Here is an 18,084-nt window from a genome sequence, read left to right on the forward strand (position 1 = left end):
ATATTTATCCTCTGTCTTCCAAAACCAGACTTGATTAGTGCAAGTTAATTTGATTTCAGCTGCTTATTGATATTGTTTTCATTTAGATGACTGTGGTCTTTGTTTACACTGTTCTCTTGGTCCTGCTTCCTTTGCTCTGTCACTTGATTAGGATTTTTAGCATGTTCTTCTAAATTTCTCATGTTCATTTCTTCCTTATTACGTAAGTGCTACAGTCACACAGCACACTTTATTTGGACACTATCCAATCAAAGGGCCCCATTTTGGTTCTAGTGTTTTGCTGCCACAAAGGCGGATGCTCTGGATATCCTGGGCATGTGTGAGACCTTTCTCCCATTAACTCTCTTGTAATCTGTGCCCACTTTCATGCCCCGGGTTAGTTTGGCCAGAGGCAGGGACACTTTAGTGACTCTGTTCATTTAATTGCCCCTTGTTTTCCTGAGCCCTCAGAACCATTTACACCTCCTCCAAGTATTGATGACTTATTGTATAGCGGTTCACGCCTCCACAAGGATTGACTTGGGAAATGGAATTTTCTCACATCTGTTTCTAGTATGTTGTAAGTTAAAGGGGGAAAAAGCAACAACGGAACTTTTCTGCACTGGGGGAGAACAGGAAGACACACATCTGACCCCTTGCTTGCGGCCCACTCTCCTACCTGAATAAGGGCAAAGGAACTTTTGAGTGATACCATAAAAGAAATATCTCCCGAATACTGTATGTTGCTTCTCCCTGACTCCCAGCTCACATTTCATTAACCTGGGACACGTTCCCTTTCTCTAGTCACTCATTTTACACTTAAGGTGTGTCTGTGAGGCTGGGGGACAGAGCTGATTATCCTTTGAAGCATCTCTCTCGGGATCATCAAAATGACCCGGGAACTTTTTGTTTTACAAGAGGGGATGGGGACTGAAGACTGCCTTGTTGAAGGAATATTATATTTTTCAGGGCTTTTCTATTATGTTCTCAGATTTGATTTGTCCAAGAGACTCTTTCCTGAGGGATTCTTTACCCCCAAACTCCCAGGACAAAGACTTCTTTGGGGCATTTCCCAGTTACCTGTGGCTAATCTGGGTAGTCTTTCTCCTCATAAAACCAAATGGCTTTCGTCTGTACAGCTAGGTGGCACCACAGTGCACAGAACACTGGGCCAGGAATCAGAAAGTCTTTAATCATTTACTAGCACCGTGATCTGGGTCAAGTCATTGAGCCTCTGTCTGCCTCAGTCTCCTCATCTGTAAAATGGGGATAGTGACAGCTCCTTCCTCCCAGGACAGCTATGAGGATCAAATGAGATGCTGTTCGTAAAAGTGCTTTTCAGGGAGCACTAGAGAAATCCTAGCAGTCATTAATTTTCTTTGTATGTTGACTTTGAGTGATGTATATTGTTGTTCAGTCATTCAGTTGGGTCTGACTTTATGAGCCAGTGGACCCTATTGTCCATTGGGGTTTTCTTGGCAGACACACTGAAGTGTTTGCCATTTCTTTCTCCAGCGCATTAAGGCACACATTAAATAATTTGTCCAGAGTTACTCAGCGAGGAAGTATCTGAGGGCAAACCTGAACTCAGGTTTTCCTGACTCTGTGTCCTGTTCTCTCTACACCATATCATCTAGCTGCCTCCAGGAACAGAGACATAAATATATCTGAATGATCAGTTTCTGTATCTGTAATACAGAAGCTGTATCTGTAAAACCACAAGAGCTGGGCATCCTCTAAATTCCTCCATGATTAGAGTACTTTTGACTTAGTTCAGAAATCTCCACGTTGCTCTTCTCTGAGCATTTGGTCCAGTAAGTTGGTCCAATTAGAAATGGAATGCATAAACATCCTGGTTTTCCACTTTTTTTGTTCCAACAGGGATTGGTCATTTGTTAAGAGGCTGTGCCTTGAAACTGTCAAGTCCAGCAAGGGCATTCATGTTGTAGAAGTCTTCCTCTTTTACCTAAATCTTTGCTTTTAAAAAAAAAAAAAAAAAGTGAAGTAGTTAAGAACGTTAGCAGTTTTGTAGCAAAGAAGAAACTTTAAAAGAATCAAGAACAATGAAAAGGAAATTTGGTCTACGTTCCTTGTCTTTTTATTTTGTTTTATAAAATGTTACAGCTTCAAATAAGGACAACAATATAAAAACAAACAGGTTGGAAAGATTTAAGAATTTCAAACAATACAGTGACTATCCGTGAACCAGAGGCACTATGATGAAGCATGGTACCTACCTCCTAACAGAGAGGTGATGGACTAAGGGCACACAATGAGACATAAATTGTTTGAACACAGTCAGTGTAGGGATTTGTTTTGCTTCACTATATGTATTTGTAGCAAGAGTTTTGTTTTTCTTTTCCAAAGGAAATAGAAGAGAAAATAAATTTTTGATCATTGGAAAGTTTTTTTAAATTCTAAAGTTATTTTCCCTTAAACTGTTCCTACATTGAATTCTACTTTTGTTTTTTAAAATATTTTTCCCCAATTGCATATTAAAACAATTTTTAAACTTTTTTTTTTTTAAGTTTTGAGTTCCATATTCTATATACTTCCTCTTTTCTGATTAGGTGAGCTATCTGATGTAGGATATCCATGTGCAATCATGTAAAACATTTTCATATTAGTCTTTTTATACAAGAAGACTTAAAGGAAGAAAAACTGAATAGAAAGAGGAAAGGAAGAAAGAAAGACAAGAGGGTGGGAAGGAAAAGAAAGAAGGAACAAAATTAATGTTTCAGTCTTTATTCAGACAATATTACTTCTTTCTCTAGAGGCAGATAACTTGTCATTGTGTATCCTTTTGGATTGTCTTGGATCATTGTATTTTTGACCATAAATCATGTACTTGAACTTTCCATTTCTAATGAAGAAAATTATTTAAGCAAAAATCACCTTCTCCAGTGACTGCATCTGTTAAGTGTATACTGCATTCTGTGTCTGTAGTCCCTTACCTTTCTACTGAGAGGAGTATTTCTTCATCTGTTCTTTAGGACTGAGATTGGTCATTACAATTCATCAGACTATAGCTACCTTTTGGTGAAATTTTTCATTTATATTTCAGTCATTGAATTTATTCTGATTCTGCCTGCTTCCTTCTGCATGGATTCTTATAAATCTACTATAGCTACCTTTTGGTGAAATTTTTCATTTATATTTCAGTCATTGAATTTATTCTGATTCTGCCTGCTTCCTTCTGCATGGATTCTTATAAATCTTTGGTGAGTTGTCTTCCAACTCAAACACCAACTATAGGACTCCAGGTGATTCAGTTAATTATATATGTTGCCTATTTAATCTATCCCGATGTGAGTAGGTTTTAAGAACTATAGCCCTCCTTCCCCCTTTAATGCCTGTGTCTGTTCTGCACCTCATTTGTATGACATAATTACTATTTTTACTTTTACTCTGCCCCAATCTTTCTTTTGGGCTGTCCTGTTGTTGATGTTAGTCTTAAACATATGCTCTATGTTTCCCTTTGTTTAAAAAACAACAACAACAATTTGCCCATGTTGACTTCCTTGAAATTGAGCTTTGAAATTGGCTCTTATATGTTAAATTTTTTGTTAAGTTCAGGTTTGATTTGATAGAAAGTCCTGAAAATCTGCAAATTCTTTCAATGTACATTTTTTCTCATTCAGTATTATAGATAATTTTGTTGGATATAATATTTTTTGGCCACAGGCCTAGTTCTTTTGATTGTTGGTAGATTTGATTCCAGGATGTGTGGTCTTTTATTGTAGCTGCTGATGTCCTGTATAATTCTCATTGTAGTTACAGTATATTTGAATTGTTTTTTCTCGTTTCTTGCAAAATTTTCACTTTGATCTGGGTTTTTGAAATTTAGCAATAATGTTCCCTTGTGTTTTCCACAAAGGATCTTGTTGAGATGAGTAGATTTTTTTTTTCTATTTCTACTTTCTCCTTAAATTCTATCACTCCAGGATAATTTTCTTGGATTATTTCTTGCATAATTGTGTCAAGATCCTTCTTTTGGTTACAACTTTCAGGTAGTCCATTTATTCTTACATTTTCTTGATCTGTTCTCCAAATTTGTCATTTTTCTTATAAGATGTTTCACATTCTGTTCTATTTTTTCAATTCTTTATAATCTGTTTTGTTATTTCTTAGTCTCTCATAGTTTCACTGACTTCCCTTGCCTAATTCAAATTTTCAATAAATTGTTTTCATTGCTGAAATTCAGTATCTCTTTTTCTAGTTTGTTAACTTTTTTTTTCATGATCTTGTATTCCTTGGATAGTTTTTTTCTTTTTTTTCCCTCACTGTCTTTCTTTTAATTTTTAAATTATTTTTTAAGTTCTATAAATTCTCTCTGGTCAGGGAGTCATTTCACATTACTCTTTGTGGTAGAAGCTTTTTTTTTTTTTTTTTTACTTCAATGTCCTCTGAAGATGAACTTCCCATAGTAGGTTTTTATAGTGGGGTTCATTTTTTAAATTACAGGTATTAGTGTAAGCATCTCTAATTCTGGGGTGGGGGGGAATAGTGTCTCCTGCTTCACCTCAGCTCTCCCCTCTGATCAGGAACCCCAAACCAGAGCTCCTCCCTCCAGCAAGTTGCCTGCAGCCAGCAGTGTCGCTGTCCACTGCCTCTGCACTCACCAGGTGCTGGTACTTTATACCCAGGGCCACGTTTCAGCATTCCCAATCAACCTAGGTTCCCTCAGTCTTCCCAGACTCAGACCCCTGACTCCATAAACAGTCTTGGAGGTGAAAGTTTCTGTGGTTTTTAGCTCCTGCTGAGACTCCCCAGTTGGTGTTTCTATGGAGCTAGCCTGGAGGTATTTGCACTTCACATGGTTTAGTCTGGTCTTACTTCAGCTCTTCCCAGGGTCTTTCTTTAGATCTTCTCTGGTTGTATCTGGAGGACCCTTGTTCTGCCCCAAGACCTGTTGACTTTTTCACCAGTCTGTGTTCTCCCTGAGGCATAAATTTGTTCTATTTGTGGGGGAAATCTGGAGAGCCATCTTCCCAGAATCTTTCCCTTTCATTTCCTAATACAGTAATAATGTTGGCACAACTTAATATTCATAAACATTGCCCACCTACTGCAGTATCTAGCACATTACAATAGGTATAATAAGAGGGCAACTCTTGGTTGTCCATCTAGCTGTGCAGCATATTCCAGACTACTGTATTCCACATGGATACTGTACTCTTGAGTATAACAAGCCTGCTTCTGCCTTCACCATTTGGGATGTGCATGCAGTGTGAATAAATGGATAAATGATTGAGTGACTGTTTTCGGTCATTCAGGCAGCCAGTGGAGCTGCATTAAACAAATGTATACTCTGATTTGTAATTTCCTATTTGACTATCTAAAATACCACTAAAAAGTTAAACATTTATTTCCTTGTCACTGGTTAGATCGCATTTTATTTTTATGGCATTAACATTTCAGAATACCCAGGTATTTCTTTTTTTTTTTTTTCTTTTTTTCTTTTTTCTTTTTTTTAAATATCCTTTACTAGAAACTGTCAGAAGTTCCACAGACTGCTTACTCTGGGTAAATTATTAGTGATTTCACCAAAAGTGATTTTATCATAATGAATGGAATTTAGAATTCAGGGAGTTTGCATGTAAAACATAAGATCGTAGATTTAGAGCATGGAAGGAGTCCTATTAGAGACTATTGGATTCAACTTCAACATTTTATAGAATCTATAAAATGTGAATCTTTATATCACGTAGCATAGAATCAGTGAAATAAATGAAGAAACTGATGCTCTAATGAGATAAAATGCCATACCCAGAGATACACAATACACACCTGAAAGTTTTGAAGAATCAGTGATTGTTGTTTTTTGTATGCAGAATCCAAAATTTTTCAAACTATTTGGTGTGACAAGGTAATTTGTTTCCTGGCTTCTTTGATACATGTGAGAGTCTGATATGAGCTGCTTTCCAGGCCAAAGGACTAATTTAGCAAGATTATGACTTCATCTTGGTGAATGTGGCATGTATATGATCATACTTCTATTGCCTTACTGTTATAGCCGATCACTTTCTTTTTTATTTCTGTCCTTTCCTTCCCCCTTTCCCCCCCCTTTCCAGAGACTAGGCCTTTCTCATCTCACCCAGGCTTGAAAAAATGGGCTACTCATGGGCCCAACCAATCCCACTGTTTATCAGAAACTTTGACCTGCTCCATTTCCAATATGGGCTGGTTTGTTACACCTTAGGCTACTTTCCCCACCCCATTTCCGCTTCCTATCGGGAGCTCATCATATTGATGCCAAATTTAGGGCAAGCATCCAGGAGATACTCTTGTAGCTTGTATTATAAGTATGTGCCGGACTGAAGAAGGAGGGAGGAAGGAAAGGATGGAAGAAGGGAGAAAGGGAGGGAAGGATGGAAGAAAGGAGAGAGGGAAGAAAGGATGGAAGAAAGGAGGGAAGGAAGGGTGGAAGAAGGGAGGGAGGGAAGAAAGGAAGGAAGGAAAGGGAAAGAGAGGAGGGAGCAAGAAAAGAGTGAAGAGAAAGAAAAAAGAATTTAAAGAGGAAGGTGGAAGGAAGGAATACAATTAATTATTATCTTTCCACATTGATCAATTAATAAAATATTTTGAGGACGTCCTCCAAGGTGGATCAAAAGAGATTCTCTCTCCCCCCCGCCCCTCTTTTTTTTAATAGAACTGTGACTTTGCAAAAGCCAACTCTGGGGAACGCCCTGTCCTGCCTCCAGCCTTTCCTTCTGTGGGCTCACCCCCTTTGCACCCTCCTGAAGTGCCTGACTGGAACCTCCCCCTCCTGTGTTTCAAGGTGACAGTCAGGCCCGAGCCCTAGTCTGGGCTCTTTGATAGTTCTGAGGTGGGAGAGTAATGGCTTTCGTCTGCTGGGCTGAGACATATTTATAAACTCTGATTTGATTACATTAAGATGTGCCAGTATCATCAAGCTCCAAAGAGCGCTCTATCCCAGCAGAATCATCCAAGCCTGCAGCTGTTTTTCATCAAGGCCAGTGTACAGAGCAGATGAAAGTTGGTTTCCCGTGCACGTTTAATGCACACAAGTGTAATGTCATTTGAAGTGATTTCTTGCAGTGTCCTTAAGAAGTACACTTTGGGTGCCATCTCTGCGCAGCCAGCCTGGTGCCTCCCATTTCCCCCAGTGCCAGGGCCGGGCGGGGCATGGGGCACCCACGGATCAGCCCCTCCGCTCCCTCTGGCTCTCCAGGCTCAGAAGTGACTCAGGAAGCCCCAGTCCCGCTTTAAAGATGGAGTGTGGCAGGGAGATGAACCGGCCTCCTTCCTACGCTCCACTTAACCTTGAGAAGGAGTTGTTAAGCTGAGGGAGCCTGGCTTCAATCAGGAGGTGTGATGGCAGAGCTTTATCTTCTCTTTGCTCTTAAAAGAGCAGTTCGCAGTGTGATGGAAGATTATATTCCACTTTTTGTGTCCCCCACTGCAGTCCTTCCTCCATCTTTTCTTCCCTTCCCTAAAGCTGTACAAGTCTAAAAATATTCTAATAAAAAAAAAAAAACACAGTGGCAAAACCCCCAACAGGTAGATACATTTTTCACATCTACCACAAGTCCCAATTTTTTCTGGATTTTTAGTGTGGTACTGTTCTCAAAAAAGGTCCACCTTTCCCTGGGGCAGCCCTTGTTGAACTTTCCCTCCCCTCAAATATACTGGCTTTTGTTTTCTGCCAATTCTGGGGTAGGGAAATAGGTATGGGGCTTTACACAGAATTTCCTATTTTCATTTATTATACACAAAGTAAAAATTGAGGACAAACATGTGTATGGGAAAGGGGGAAATGAAGAAGACAAATGGCTTTTTTTTTAATTTATGTGTAAATTTTCATGTTGACCTAGATAGTGACCTGCAAAAAATTCCTAAGAATGTGTTGAAATCCTACAGTTTTTAGATGCAAGTTAAAACTGCTTGGGAGCGGTTCCATAATAGAAAAACCCCAGTTTTACATTTCTCCTTTTATCTTTCTCAAAGTAAGAAATATGAGAATTCTTTTTTTTTTTTTTTTTTTTTTTTTTTTCCAAAAAAGTCTGGTCCATGAATAACCTTTATCAGATTGCTTGCTGACTTGGAGAGAGGGGAGGAAAAAATGTAAATCAAAATCTTATAAAAGTAAATGTTGAAAACCAAAATAATAATAATAATGATGGGAGGAAGAAAAGTTATGGTCCCCATAAATCAAACATTCAGCCCTAGCTCTCAGGGAGCAACCTCATCTGAATGTTAGTGCACTGGTAGTTTTCCTGGCATCACTAGTTATATTTCTTTTGTGACCTTAGACTTTCTATGCCCATGAATTGTCTTGAACTAAAAATGTTTTAATCACTGCACCCATACCTCCCCATAACCCCATTTTATTTTGACAGATCCTTCTTTTCCTAATAGGATAGACAAGATGGAGATCCTCAATATGTGTTATCTAATTTATTTAAGTCTCTGATTAAAATATTGGAAACGTTCATTTTTTTAAAACTCCATTTCAGTACAAAAGTTTCTTCTCACTGCAGCCCTTCAGAATCCTTAGTTTCTTTAGATGACTGCTTGTTTCTACATGAGAGGCCATTCCGATCAGGAAGAAAATACTCTCTGGTTTAGGTACAAATCTGCTAGAAGCTGTTTTATTAATTTAGATTAAATGATTTCTAAGCATATTCTGCTTAGTGAAAACTTCAAAATTTGATAAAAAGCTCTAAGACATTTTGGAATTAGTTTTTCTATCTTTTCCAACAATAGACAACATTCCATGATCAAAATTGAATAAAGACTCAGAGTGTAACTAAAAAGTTCAGTGCATCCATGAAAATCATTGTCCTAAAACTATACAATACTTCTTCAAAAATTCCTTCTTAAAGAGGATTTCTTAACTCTTTTTATGTGTTCAAGACCTCTCTGGTAGTCTGACAAACCTCAGAATAATGTTTTTAAAATGCATAAAACTTAAATATCACAAAGCAAACCAGTTATATTGAAATATAATCTCTAAACAAGAAAGCTGTCATCACGATAATTTTGAAGTACTGTTGAGTCTAAACTTGTATTTCAGGATATCTCTTGAAATACAGAAACAACAATAATGTGATTTGAAAATATATGTGAATTCTATTGATGATGAGAGTCATAGGTACTGCTAAAGGTACTGTGGTTTGTTGCCTCATTTATAATTGAAGGGAATGCTAAATTTCACTTAGATGTTAGTGAAAGTAAAGTGTTTTTCTCTATTAATCCAGGGATCTTCAGAAATGTAGCCAGAGATTCTATTTAAGAACTTATATTTTAAGGAGTTTTGTTTCTTTGTAGTTAGAGGAGAACTCAAGAGGTAATTTCATTAATTACAATAATCAAAGACTTCTTTTTATGTGATAAATGTCAGTCAAGAGCCCCTTCTTTTGTGGATATTATTCTTTTAATTCAGTTCACCCAACTCTTCATGATACCATGCACCATAGCTAAGCAAGTACTTCTATCCTCCATTATCGCCTGCATGAGTTTGCACAAGCTCAAGTTCATTACCTTTGTGACCCTTTCTGTTATTCTCAGTCATCTCCTTCTCCCTTTTGTCTTTAATCTTTCCTGACATCAGATGGAGATAGTCTCTGTGTGTCTCTCCCTCTCTCTCCCTCCCACCTTTCTTCCCTGATTTCCTTCTCTCCCTCCCTCCTTCCTTCCCTCCCTCCCTCCTTCCTTCCCTCCCTCCCTCCCTCCTTCCCTTCTTCCCTCCTTCCCTCCTTCTCTCCCTCCCTCCTTCCTTCCTTCCTTCCCTCTTTCCCTCCCTCCCTCCCTCCCTTCTTTCCTCCCTCCTTTCCTTCCTTCCTTCCTTTGTATTTATATTTGTGTGTATACATATATACACATGTTTTTGTTTAGTCATTTTTTTAGTCATATCTGACTCTATGACCCCATTTGGGATTTTCTTGGCAGAGATACTAGAGAGGTTTGCCATTTCCTTCTCCAACTCTTTTTACAGGAGAGGAAACTGAGACAAACAGGATCAAGTGACTTGCCCAGATCACACAACTAGTAAGTGTTTGAGGCCAGATTTCCAGACCCAATCCCTTAGCTAACCTTTATATCACTGCCCTAAGTATGTACATATAGAGAGAGCCAGAAAGAACACTTTCTGGTTTAAAAAGTGATTTATAATTTAGTTATTTCATTGACTTTTAAAATTAGTATGCACACATCAGTTTGGACATGCCCCAAAATCTCATGCAACTCTTTAAGATTTTGATTTTTACTATTCCAGTATAATTTTTTTTTAAAACATACATTTTAAAGAAAGTGGATTCTCTTTATCTTCTCTTTGCCTTCCAGTTCTCTTAAGTCTAAGCAGCTTCCTATTATGATTTCTTGAAATAAGGTATCCAGGTGTTTGTTTGGTTTTTTTTTTGGACATGATTTTCAGGGAACCTGATGATTCTTAAACTCTCTCTTCTCAATCTGTCTTCCTTTTCATAATAGATATCTTATTTTTAAGCTTTTTTTTTTCTTTTTTCAGACTTTTGATTTTTGTTCTACTATTTCTAATTTTCACCTGGGGTTGTTGATTTCTTATTGTTTCATTATGTTTTTCAGGGAGTCTATTTATTTGAATACAGTTTTCTACTGTATTCTTTGCTTTTTTAAGCTATTAATTCTTTGCTTTTTTTTTTTTTTTTTTCTTTTACAAAGCACTAATTTGAGTTACTCATTTTCTTTTTCATTTCTTCCAGCCACTCTTAGAGTCCTTGGGGCCAGCCCATTGTTTTATCTAAGTTTCTACTTAAAATTGTAGATTTATTCTCTCCTCTTTTGGTTTAACCTTTAAAGTCTCTCTTAACCCAAAATATTCCTTGGCTGTGTTTGGTGATTTCTTCTGTTTGCTCTGGCTGTAGCTTCTGGATGGGGACTTTGGAACAAAGTCAGGCTCTGGCCTCTCCTGCACTTTTGGATGGGTTGAGCATGCCATATTTCTTGTGTCATTTGGGTTTTTTGGTTCAGTCCTTATGATGTAAATTGTGTCCCTTTGAATCTTTTGGGGGAAACTGTTTTCCCTTTGGGGGAAAGGGTGCTCCTGACTCTCAAACCCTCCCTACCTCTGGGAGGGGCACACCCTTCCCAGACAACTCCCACAATAAGTACTCATTCATTTTTGAATTGAATTGAATCAAAAATCAGTCTCACAGATTCATTAGAGATTGGCCCCAGCTTGGGGCCAAAGATCAAAGAAGCCCCAGACCTCAGAAGGCTAATGAAAGACCACTCTGAACCCCAAGTTTTGCTAAATTCCTTCCTGGACTTGGCCCACTGATGAAGGTATTTTCTTCTCAGTGTAAACCATCTTTGCTAAATTCCTAATGTGGAGCTGTCCTCTTGGTGTAAATAAATCCCCTTTTGCCGAAAGTTTGCGAATTCTTTCACAAGGAATCTGCAACATTGGCCAGAGGGGATCTCTTACCCTCAATTCTTGCACCTCAACTACCGGCTGGTTCCTCTGACACAACCCCCAGCTTCTGCCTGTCAGCCCGGTGTAGCTAGTGTTGTTCCCATTGCTTTCCTTTGAAAAGCCTCCCACCGGGAGTTGACTCCTTGTTATGAACTTGAACAGGCCCAGTCAGATGCTGAAGATCACACTTGCCGCAAGCCTTGGTCACTCTGACTGTTGTGGACCTGGTTTGCGCTCTCATTACGTGTTCCCTCCTGTCTTGGGGACTGCTCTGTCCCGCTGATGCGGTCAGTGGTCGGGAAGAGGTGCGAGAATCAGGGTGGGGGATCCCCTCTGGTCGGAGGCGCAGGTCCTATGTGAAAAGAATTGGCAAACCTGGAATCTGCGTGGCAAAAGGGGATTTATTGGCACTGAGAAGCCAGCCTCTGGGAAGACAGACTTTTTTTTTTTTTTTTGTAATTATAATTATAACTTTTTATTGACAGAACCCATGCTTGGATAATTTTTTACATTATCCCTTGCACTCGCTTCTGTTCCGACATTTCCCCTTCCTCCTTCCACCCCTTCCCCAAATGGCAAGCAGTCCTATACATGTTAAATATGTCACTGTATATCCTAGATACAATATATGTGTGCAGAACCGAACAGTTCTCTTGTTACACAGGGAGAATTGGATTCAGAAAGTAAAAATAACCCAGGAAAAAAAACAAAAATGCAAGCAGTTTACATTCATTTCCCAGTGTTCTTTCTTTGGGTGTAGCTGCTTCTGTCCTCCTTGATCAATTGAAACTGAGTTAGATCCTCTCTTTGTCAAAGAAATCCACTTCCATCAGAATACATCCTCATATAGTATCGTTGTTGAAGTAAATAATGATCTCCTGGTTCTGCTCATTTCACTTAGCATCAGTTCATGTAAGTCTCTCCAAGCCTCTCTGTATTCATCCTGCTGGTCATTTCTTACAGAACAATAATATTCCATAACATTCATATACCACAATTTACCCAACCATTCTCCAACTGATGGGCGTCTACTCATTTTCTAATTTCTAGCCACACAAACAAGGCTGCCATAAACATTTTGGCACATACAGGTTCTTTTCCCTTCTTTAGTATCTCCTTGGGGTATAAGCCCAGTAGTAACACTGCTGGATCAAAGGGTATGCACAGTTTGATAACTTTTTGGACATAATTCCAGATTGCTCTCCAGAATGGTTGGATTCGCTCACAACTCCACCAACAATGCATCAATGTCCCAGTTTTCCCACATCCCCTCCAACAATCATCATTATTTTTTCCTGTCATCTTAGCCAATCTGACAGGTGTGTAGTGGTATCTCAGAGTTGTCTTAATTTGCATTTCTCTGATTAATAATGACTTGGAACATTCTTTCATATGGCTAGAAATAGTTTCAATTTCTTCATCTGAGAATTAAGACAGACTTAGTGGACAAAAGGTCCTGTTAGGGGGATAACAAAGGTTAACACTGAGAAGAGAACATCTTCACAGTGGGGAAAAGTCCTGGCAGGCAGCTTGCCAAGAAAACAGCTTCCTTGGCAAACACAGCCCTGTTTAGGACGTCTGCAAAGATTTGGGGTTGAGATTTGTCTTTTATTAGCCTATGAGACTTGGGCTTCCATTCAAAATTGAATGAGGTTCCCTCAATTGTTGACAATGCCCTGGACTTAGATCTCTAATTGAAAAGAGGTTACTTATCTTGGGAGTTCTGAGCTACTGGGAGTGGTTGGAGTCTAATTTTCAACTCAGTAGAGGGTGCGACCATATCCCTGGCCTGATCTCCAACTGATGAGACCACCCAACTGATCTCCCGAGGGTGGGCGTCTTTTAGGGTAGAGTTTGGACAGTTTCAGGGTTCACCCCATCATTTCCCCCCAAAAGATCTCAGTTCACTTTACTTCTGTCCTCAACTCTCAGAGCTCCTGCAGGCTCCCTCCTCTGTCTGAATCCTCCTGTGGGCAGCCTCCCCAATCCTCAGGGGTGTGTATTGTTTGGGCCTGGTCTGGATGGAGATGGCGCTGCTGTTTGCTGTGGGGTGGTTTTGATCATTTTTCTTTCACTGTTTTGGATATATTTGTTAGTGTTGGGGGGAGAGGGCTGGGTTCCTCATCTTAACCAGAAAGTTACTAATACATATATATAACAACACCAAAATATAATGTAAATAAGAGTCATAAATAATTCAATATAGTAACAACAATAGTAATAAAACACAAAATAGTAGACACTAAATGATGTTTTACTACTTGGTCTCTTTTATAGAAGACTACTGGTTCTTTATTGTCCAGACTTCTAATATGCCAATGTCAGCCATTAAATATGTCCATGCATATTTAATTTTAACTAATTAATTAGATTAATTAGTTAATTAAATTAATATTTTATTCTGAGAGCCATGTTTCATCATTTTCATATGGATAGTAGGAGATGACAAATATAAACTTCCCAGCCTGAATCACTGCTGTGTAATATGCCTCAAAAATTACCTAGATCTTAGAGGCTTAATTCAATCACTTTCTTGCTGTGGGGAATAGAGAAGAAGAAGAAAAAAATCACCAAGTGGGGTCTTTCTTGGAATATAGTGATTAGAATGCTGCCTCAGGCAAGATGTGATTGTTGAAAGCCACATCAACACTTGAATGCTAGGGAAGGGCTGGGAGGAGGCCTCTAGACACCTTCCAAAAACTAGTTGTCCTTGTGATGGCCAGTGCACCTGCTAGGGAAAACCACAGTGGAAGTAAGATCCATTCCTATCTGAACCTCTTGCTGGAGTTTGAGTCTATTCTCAGTGCTCTGATGAACAGTAAGAGGCAGTGGGGCTGCTTTCATGATGAAAAGTTCTTTAGAGTGAGAATTGAACAATTTTTTTTTTTTTAAAGCAAACTAAGTTTGACTTAGAACAATTGGGAAGGACATTTGACCACACCATAACACCTCCCTTGTCTGCTTCCTGAGCTAATGTGGAGTGATAGCTCCTTTGACCTTTTTTGGCCCTGGTTAGGAAACAGGATTTTCTAGGGCCTTGCAAGGTAGTCTCTTTTAAAAGTATGAGACCTAGGCCTGGCTAAAGAGATTGATTGGTTCAGGTTGTTTCTCTTTGCCTGAATTTTGTTGTTGTTGAGTAATTTTTCAGTTTTGCTGACTTTTCATGACCCCATTTGGAGTTTTCTTGGCAACGATACAAAGTGGTTTGCAATGTCCTTCCCCAGCTCATTAGGCAGATGAAGAAACTGAGAATCACATAGCTAATAAATGTGTGAAACTGGATCTAAATTCAAATTTTTCTAATTCTAGACCCAGTGTTCTATTTCACTACCTAATTGTTTGACTATAAGAGGCCACTAGGAGTTCCACTTACCTTTCTGACTTCCAACCTTGGACCAACAGCATGACTAGAAATCAGTATGGTATTCTTGCTGTAGATTTTCCCCCTGCTATGGCAAAGTTAACCTTTTGTTAACCACTGAGTAACACTTATCTGTCTCATTCCAACATAGACCTAAATGACCAATAGAGTAGCCCGAGTCAGGCTCAGCCCATAGCAGGTGCCATAATCATCACCATCACTGTTGTTATTTATCTAGTCATTCATTCATTCATTTGTTTGCTATTTTAAAAATCTTTATTATTTTTAAGTGATAGCTTTTTATTTTCAAAATATATGCAGAGATAGTTTTCAACATTCACCCTTGCAAACTGTGTTCCAAAATTTTCTGCTTTCCTTTCCCTAGACATCAAGTAATCCATTATATGTAAAATATGTCTAATTCTTTTATATATTTCCACATTTTCCATGCTGCTCAAGAAAAATCAGATCAAAAGGAAAAAAATGAGAAAGAAAACAAAAAGCCAGCAAACCATAACCAAACAGATGAAAATTTGCTCTGTTGTGATCCACATTCAGTCCCCACAGGCCTCTTTCTGGACGCAGATGACCCTCTTCATCACAAATCTATTGGAATTGTCCTGAATTACCTTGTTATTGTTATTTAATATGGATATTTAAGGGATGAGTACATCTGAGTGACATTGGCCAGAACCACCAGTTGTCTTACAAGAACAGGTTTTCTTATCAGATGTTTGTAAGCATCATATTTTAGAAACCAAGATCCACTTAATATACCATAAGCTTCTATTCTATAGAGAGTGTGAAACATTGAAATTTATAATACAGCAATTGATTGTTAGTTTCTAGAATCTAATGCTTATAGATTTGTGACCCTCTTTTACCCAAAGGACAGTGAAAGAGTGTACAATGGACTTGAGCTGGCTATAACATATTTTAAGTGAGGAACTGTATGAAAGAAACAATGGACAGAACATTGAGAGAGATGTATAATCAGGGGAAAAAAGAAAAAGATATATCCACCACATAACCAAAATAAAGGATAACTGTTTGATGGACAATATTCTCTGCTGAAATCCATACACTTATTTAAAGAATGTGAGGAAGAAGCCCTAAAAGGTTGAATGGATACTCTGGGGGAGATTTATGAAAAGACATGTACAAGTGAAGTGTCAAGCAGACAGGATGGACAGTCGTGGATCAGCTGTAGTCTGCATCATTGAAAAGAGACCCTGCTTTAATGAGTTCACTGATCCATTGAAATATTGCCCTATCCATTATAAGCTGCATAAGGAAAGAGGGGAAATTTTTAGTTACTTTTGCATCTTCACCAGTGTCTAGTATGATGCCGTGATAAGCACTTAATAAATGGCTTATTGAATAATGAATGAACCAGTGTTTAGGAGTAGCTGAATACAAATTGTTTTAACTCTCTCCATGTGGGGATACTGACCACCTTGCACACTGACCTCACACATCGACAGATTTCAGGCATTTTTACTGACTTCCACATTTGCAGAATAGTCTCCTTTCTCATCTCTCTTTTTTCACTTCTTTGACATCCTTCTAGACCCAATTAAAATCCAATCTTTTATACAGACAGCTTTGTGGACACTAGTGAATAGTGCTGGGCCCAGAATCAGATAGGCTCATCTTTGAAAGTTCAAATCTGGCCTCAGACTCTTACTAGTTTTGTGATCCTGGCCAAGTCATCTAGCCCTGTTTGCCTCAGTTTCAGTGTCTATAAAATGAGCTGGAGAAAGAAATGACAAACCAGTATCTTTGTCAAAAAAATTCCAAATGGGGTCATGAAGAATCAGACGCAACTGAAAAACAATTGAACAAAAGTGCCTTCTATCTATTAATTATCTCCAATTTATCCTACGTATTTCTTATATATAGTTGTTTTTATATGGTCTTTCCTGTTAGACTATGAACTCTTTAAGGACAATGACTGTTTTTTGTCTTTCTCTGCATCCCAAGGGATTATAGCACATTGCCTAGCGTGAGGTAAATACTTAATGTTTATTGAATGACTCATTGAATTTCTAGAGAGCTCTTCCTCAAAGCCCTTGGCTTTTAGGTTGAATTGGGGATTTCCCTAGGGGGCATCCTCTACTATCAGCATACCAAAATAAATTAGGATCTAAGAGACAGCCCATTCTGGAATCCCCTGAGAAGTTGTATCTTTCAAATCTAAAAATTAGGTTATTGATCATGAGCCATGGCCCCAAGCCTTATATTGAGCCCCCCAATCCAAGAAGATCCGGAAAGCATTGCCAGATAAAAAGGACTCTCAGACCCTGAGATACCTACCTGCCCTCCATCACTAAAAGTCTGTAATTAGACTAGCTCCCTACCTCAAGAACTGTTTGCCAATTTGACTCAAAAATAGTGATAAGTAATGGCTTCCAAGTTAATGATTCCTAGCCACATCACAGCCCCTGTGGTGGTCACTCAGAAATCTGCCTCAAATGAAGATGCTCATTTTCCATTCCGTTAAAGACGGCAGCCCTATTCTAAGACATTCGTTTTTTGGCTCCTTGCAACGCCCCTGCAAAGCAATAGCAGAAAAGCCCCAGTGTACTCCACCCAGCCAATTAGTAAACATTAGCTGCTTCTATCTGAAGGGGGTGGAGGGAAGGGGATAAGCAATGATGCAGGTATTTATGGGGTATGAGGTCTCCGGGGACAGAAGCCCACTGCAGAAGCATTTCACCTCCATGGAGAGCTGGGTCTGAATTTTGAATGTGACAATGAATCTATTTGTCTCAAAGTAATTCCCTAAGTGGCTGTTTGTTCAAGACTTTGTAGTGCGAACAGAGATCTGGTGGGGGGGAGGAAGAGACCATCTGCTCCAGTATGGCCCTGCACTTGCATGATCAAATTACCGCTGAGTGGGATGGAGAAGCTCCAATAGAAAGTTCCTGCCTGGTGTCTCCAGCCCCAGCCTGCATCACTAGTCCATTGTATTTATTAGGTAATAAATATGCAGACACATGGTAAGATGCAGTGTTAATTCTGTGTAGACAGCTTGCCCAGAACCCACAAAGCCAAGGAGAAAAAGGTCAAGGTTGCCCTTCCTGCCCTTTTTTTTGGGGGGGGGGAGGATGAGAAAATGGAGATTATTATATGAGGGTCAAGGTTTATACCCCAAATGTAAATATCTTGCAGCTCAGTAAAGTAGTAAAGCCAGGCAGAGGCTAGAAACTGCCTCAGATTTCTGATATTTGATAGCTAGAAGAGATGAGACTATCTAATCCAATCCCCTTATTTTAGAGATAAGGAAACAACTGAGCCCCAGGACATCCAATGAACCTTGCTA

At 38.9% G+C, this 18,084-nt stretch overlaps 1 protein-coding gene across 1 annotated transcript in view; it reads left to right on the forward strand.

Annotated features, from left to right (window-relative positions):
• PPM1H (protein phosphatase, Mg2+/Mn2+ dependent 1H) overlaps positions 1–18,084 on the forward strand; it is a 304,448-nt gene that overhangs the window by 212,030 nt on the left and 74,334 nt on the right. The gene's annotated exons all lie outside the window — the stretch shown is intronic.

Source organism: Sarcophilus harrisii, chromosome 5, assembly GCF_902635505.1.
Source record: "Sarcophilus harrisii chromosome 5, mSarHar1.11, whole genome shotgun sequence".
Taxonomy (NCBI): domain Eukaryota; kingdom Metazoa; phylum Chordata; class Mammalia; order Dasyuromorphia; family Dasyuridae; genus Sarcophilus; species Sarcophilus harrisii.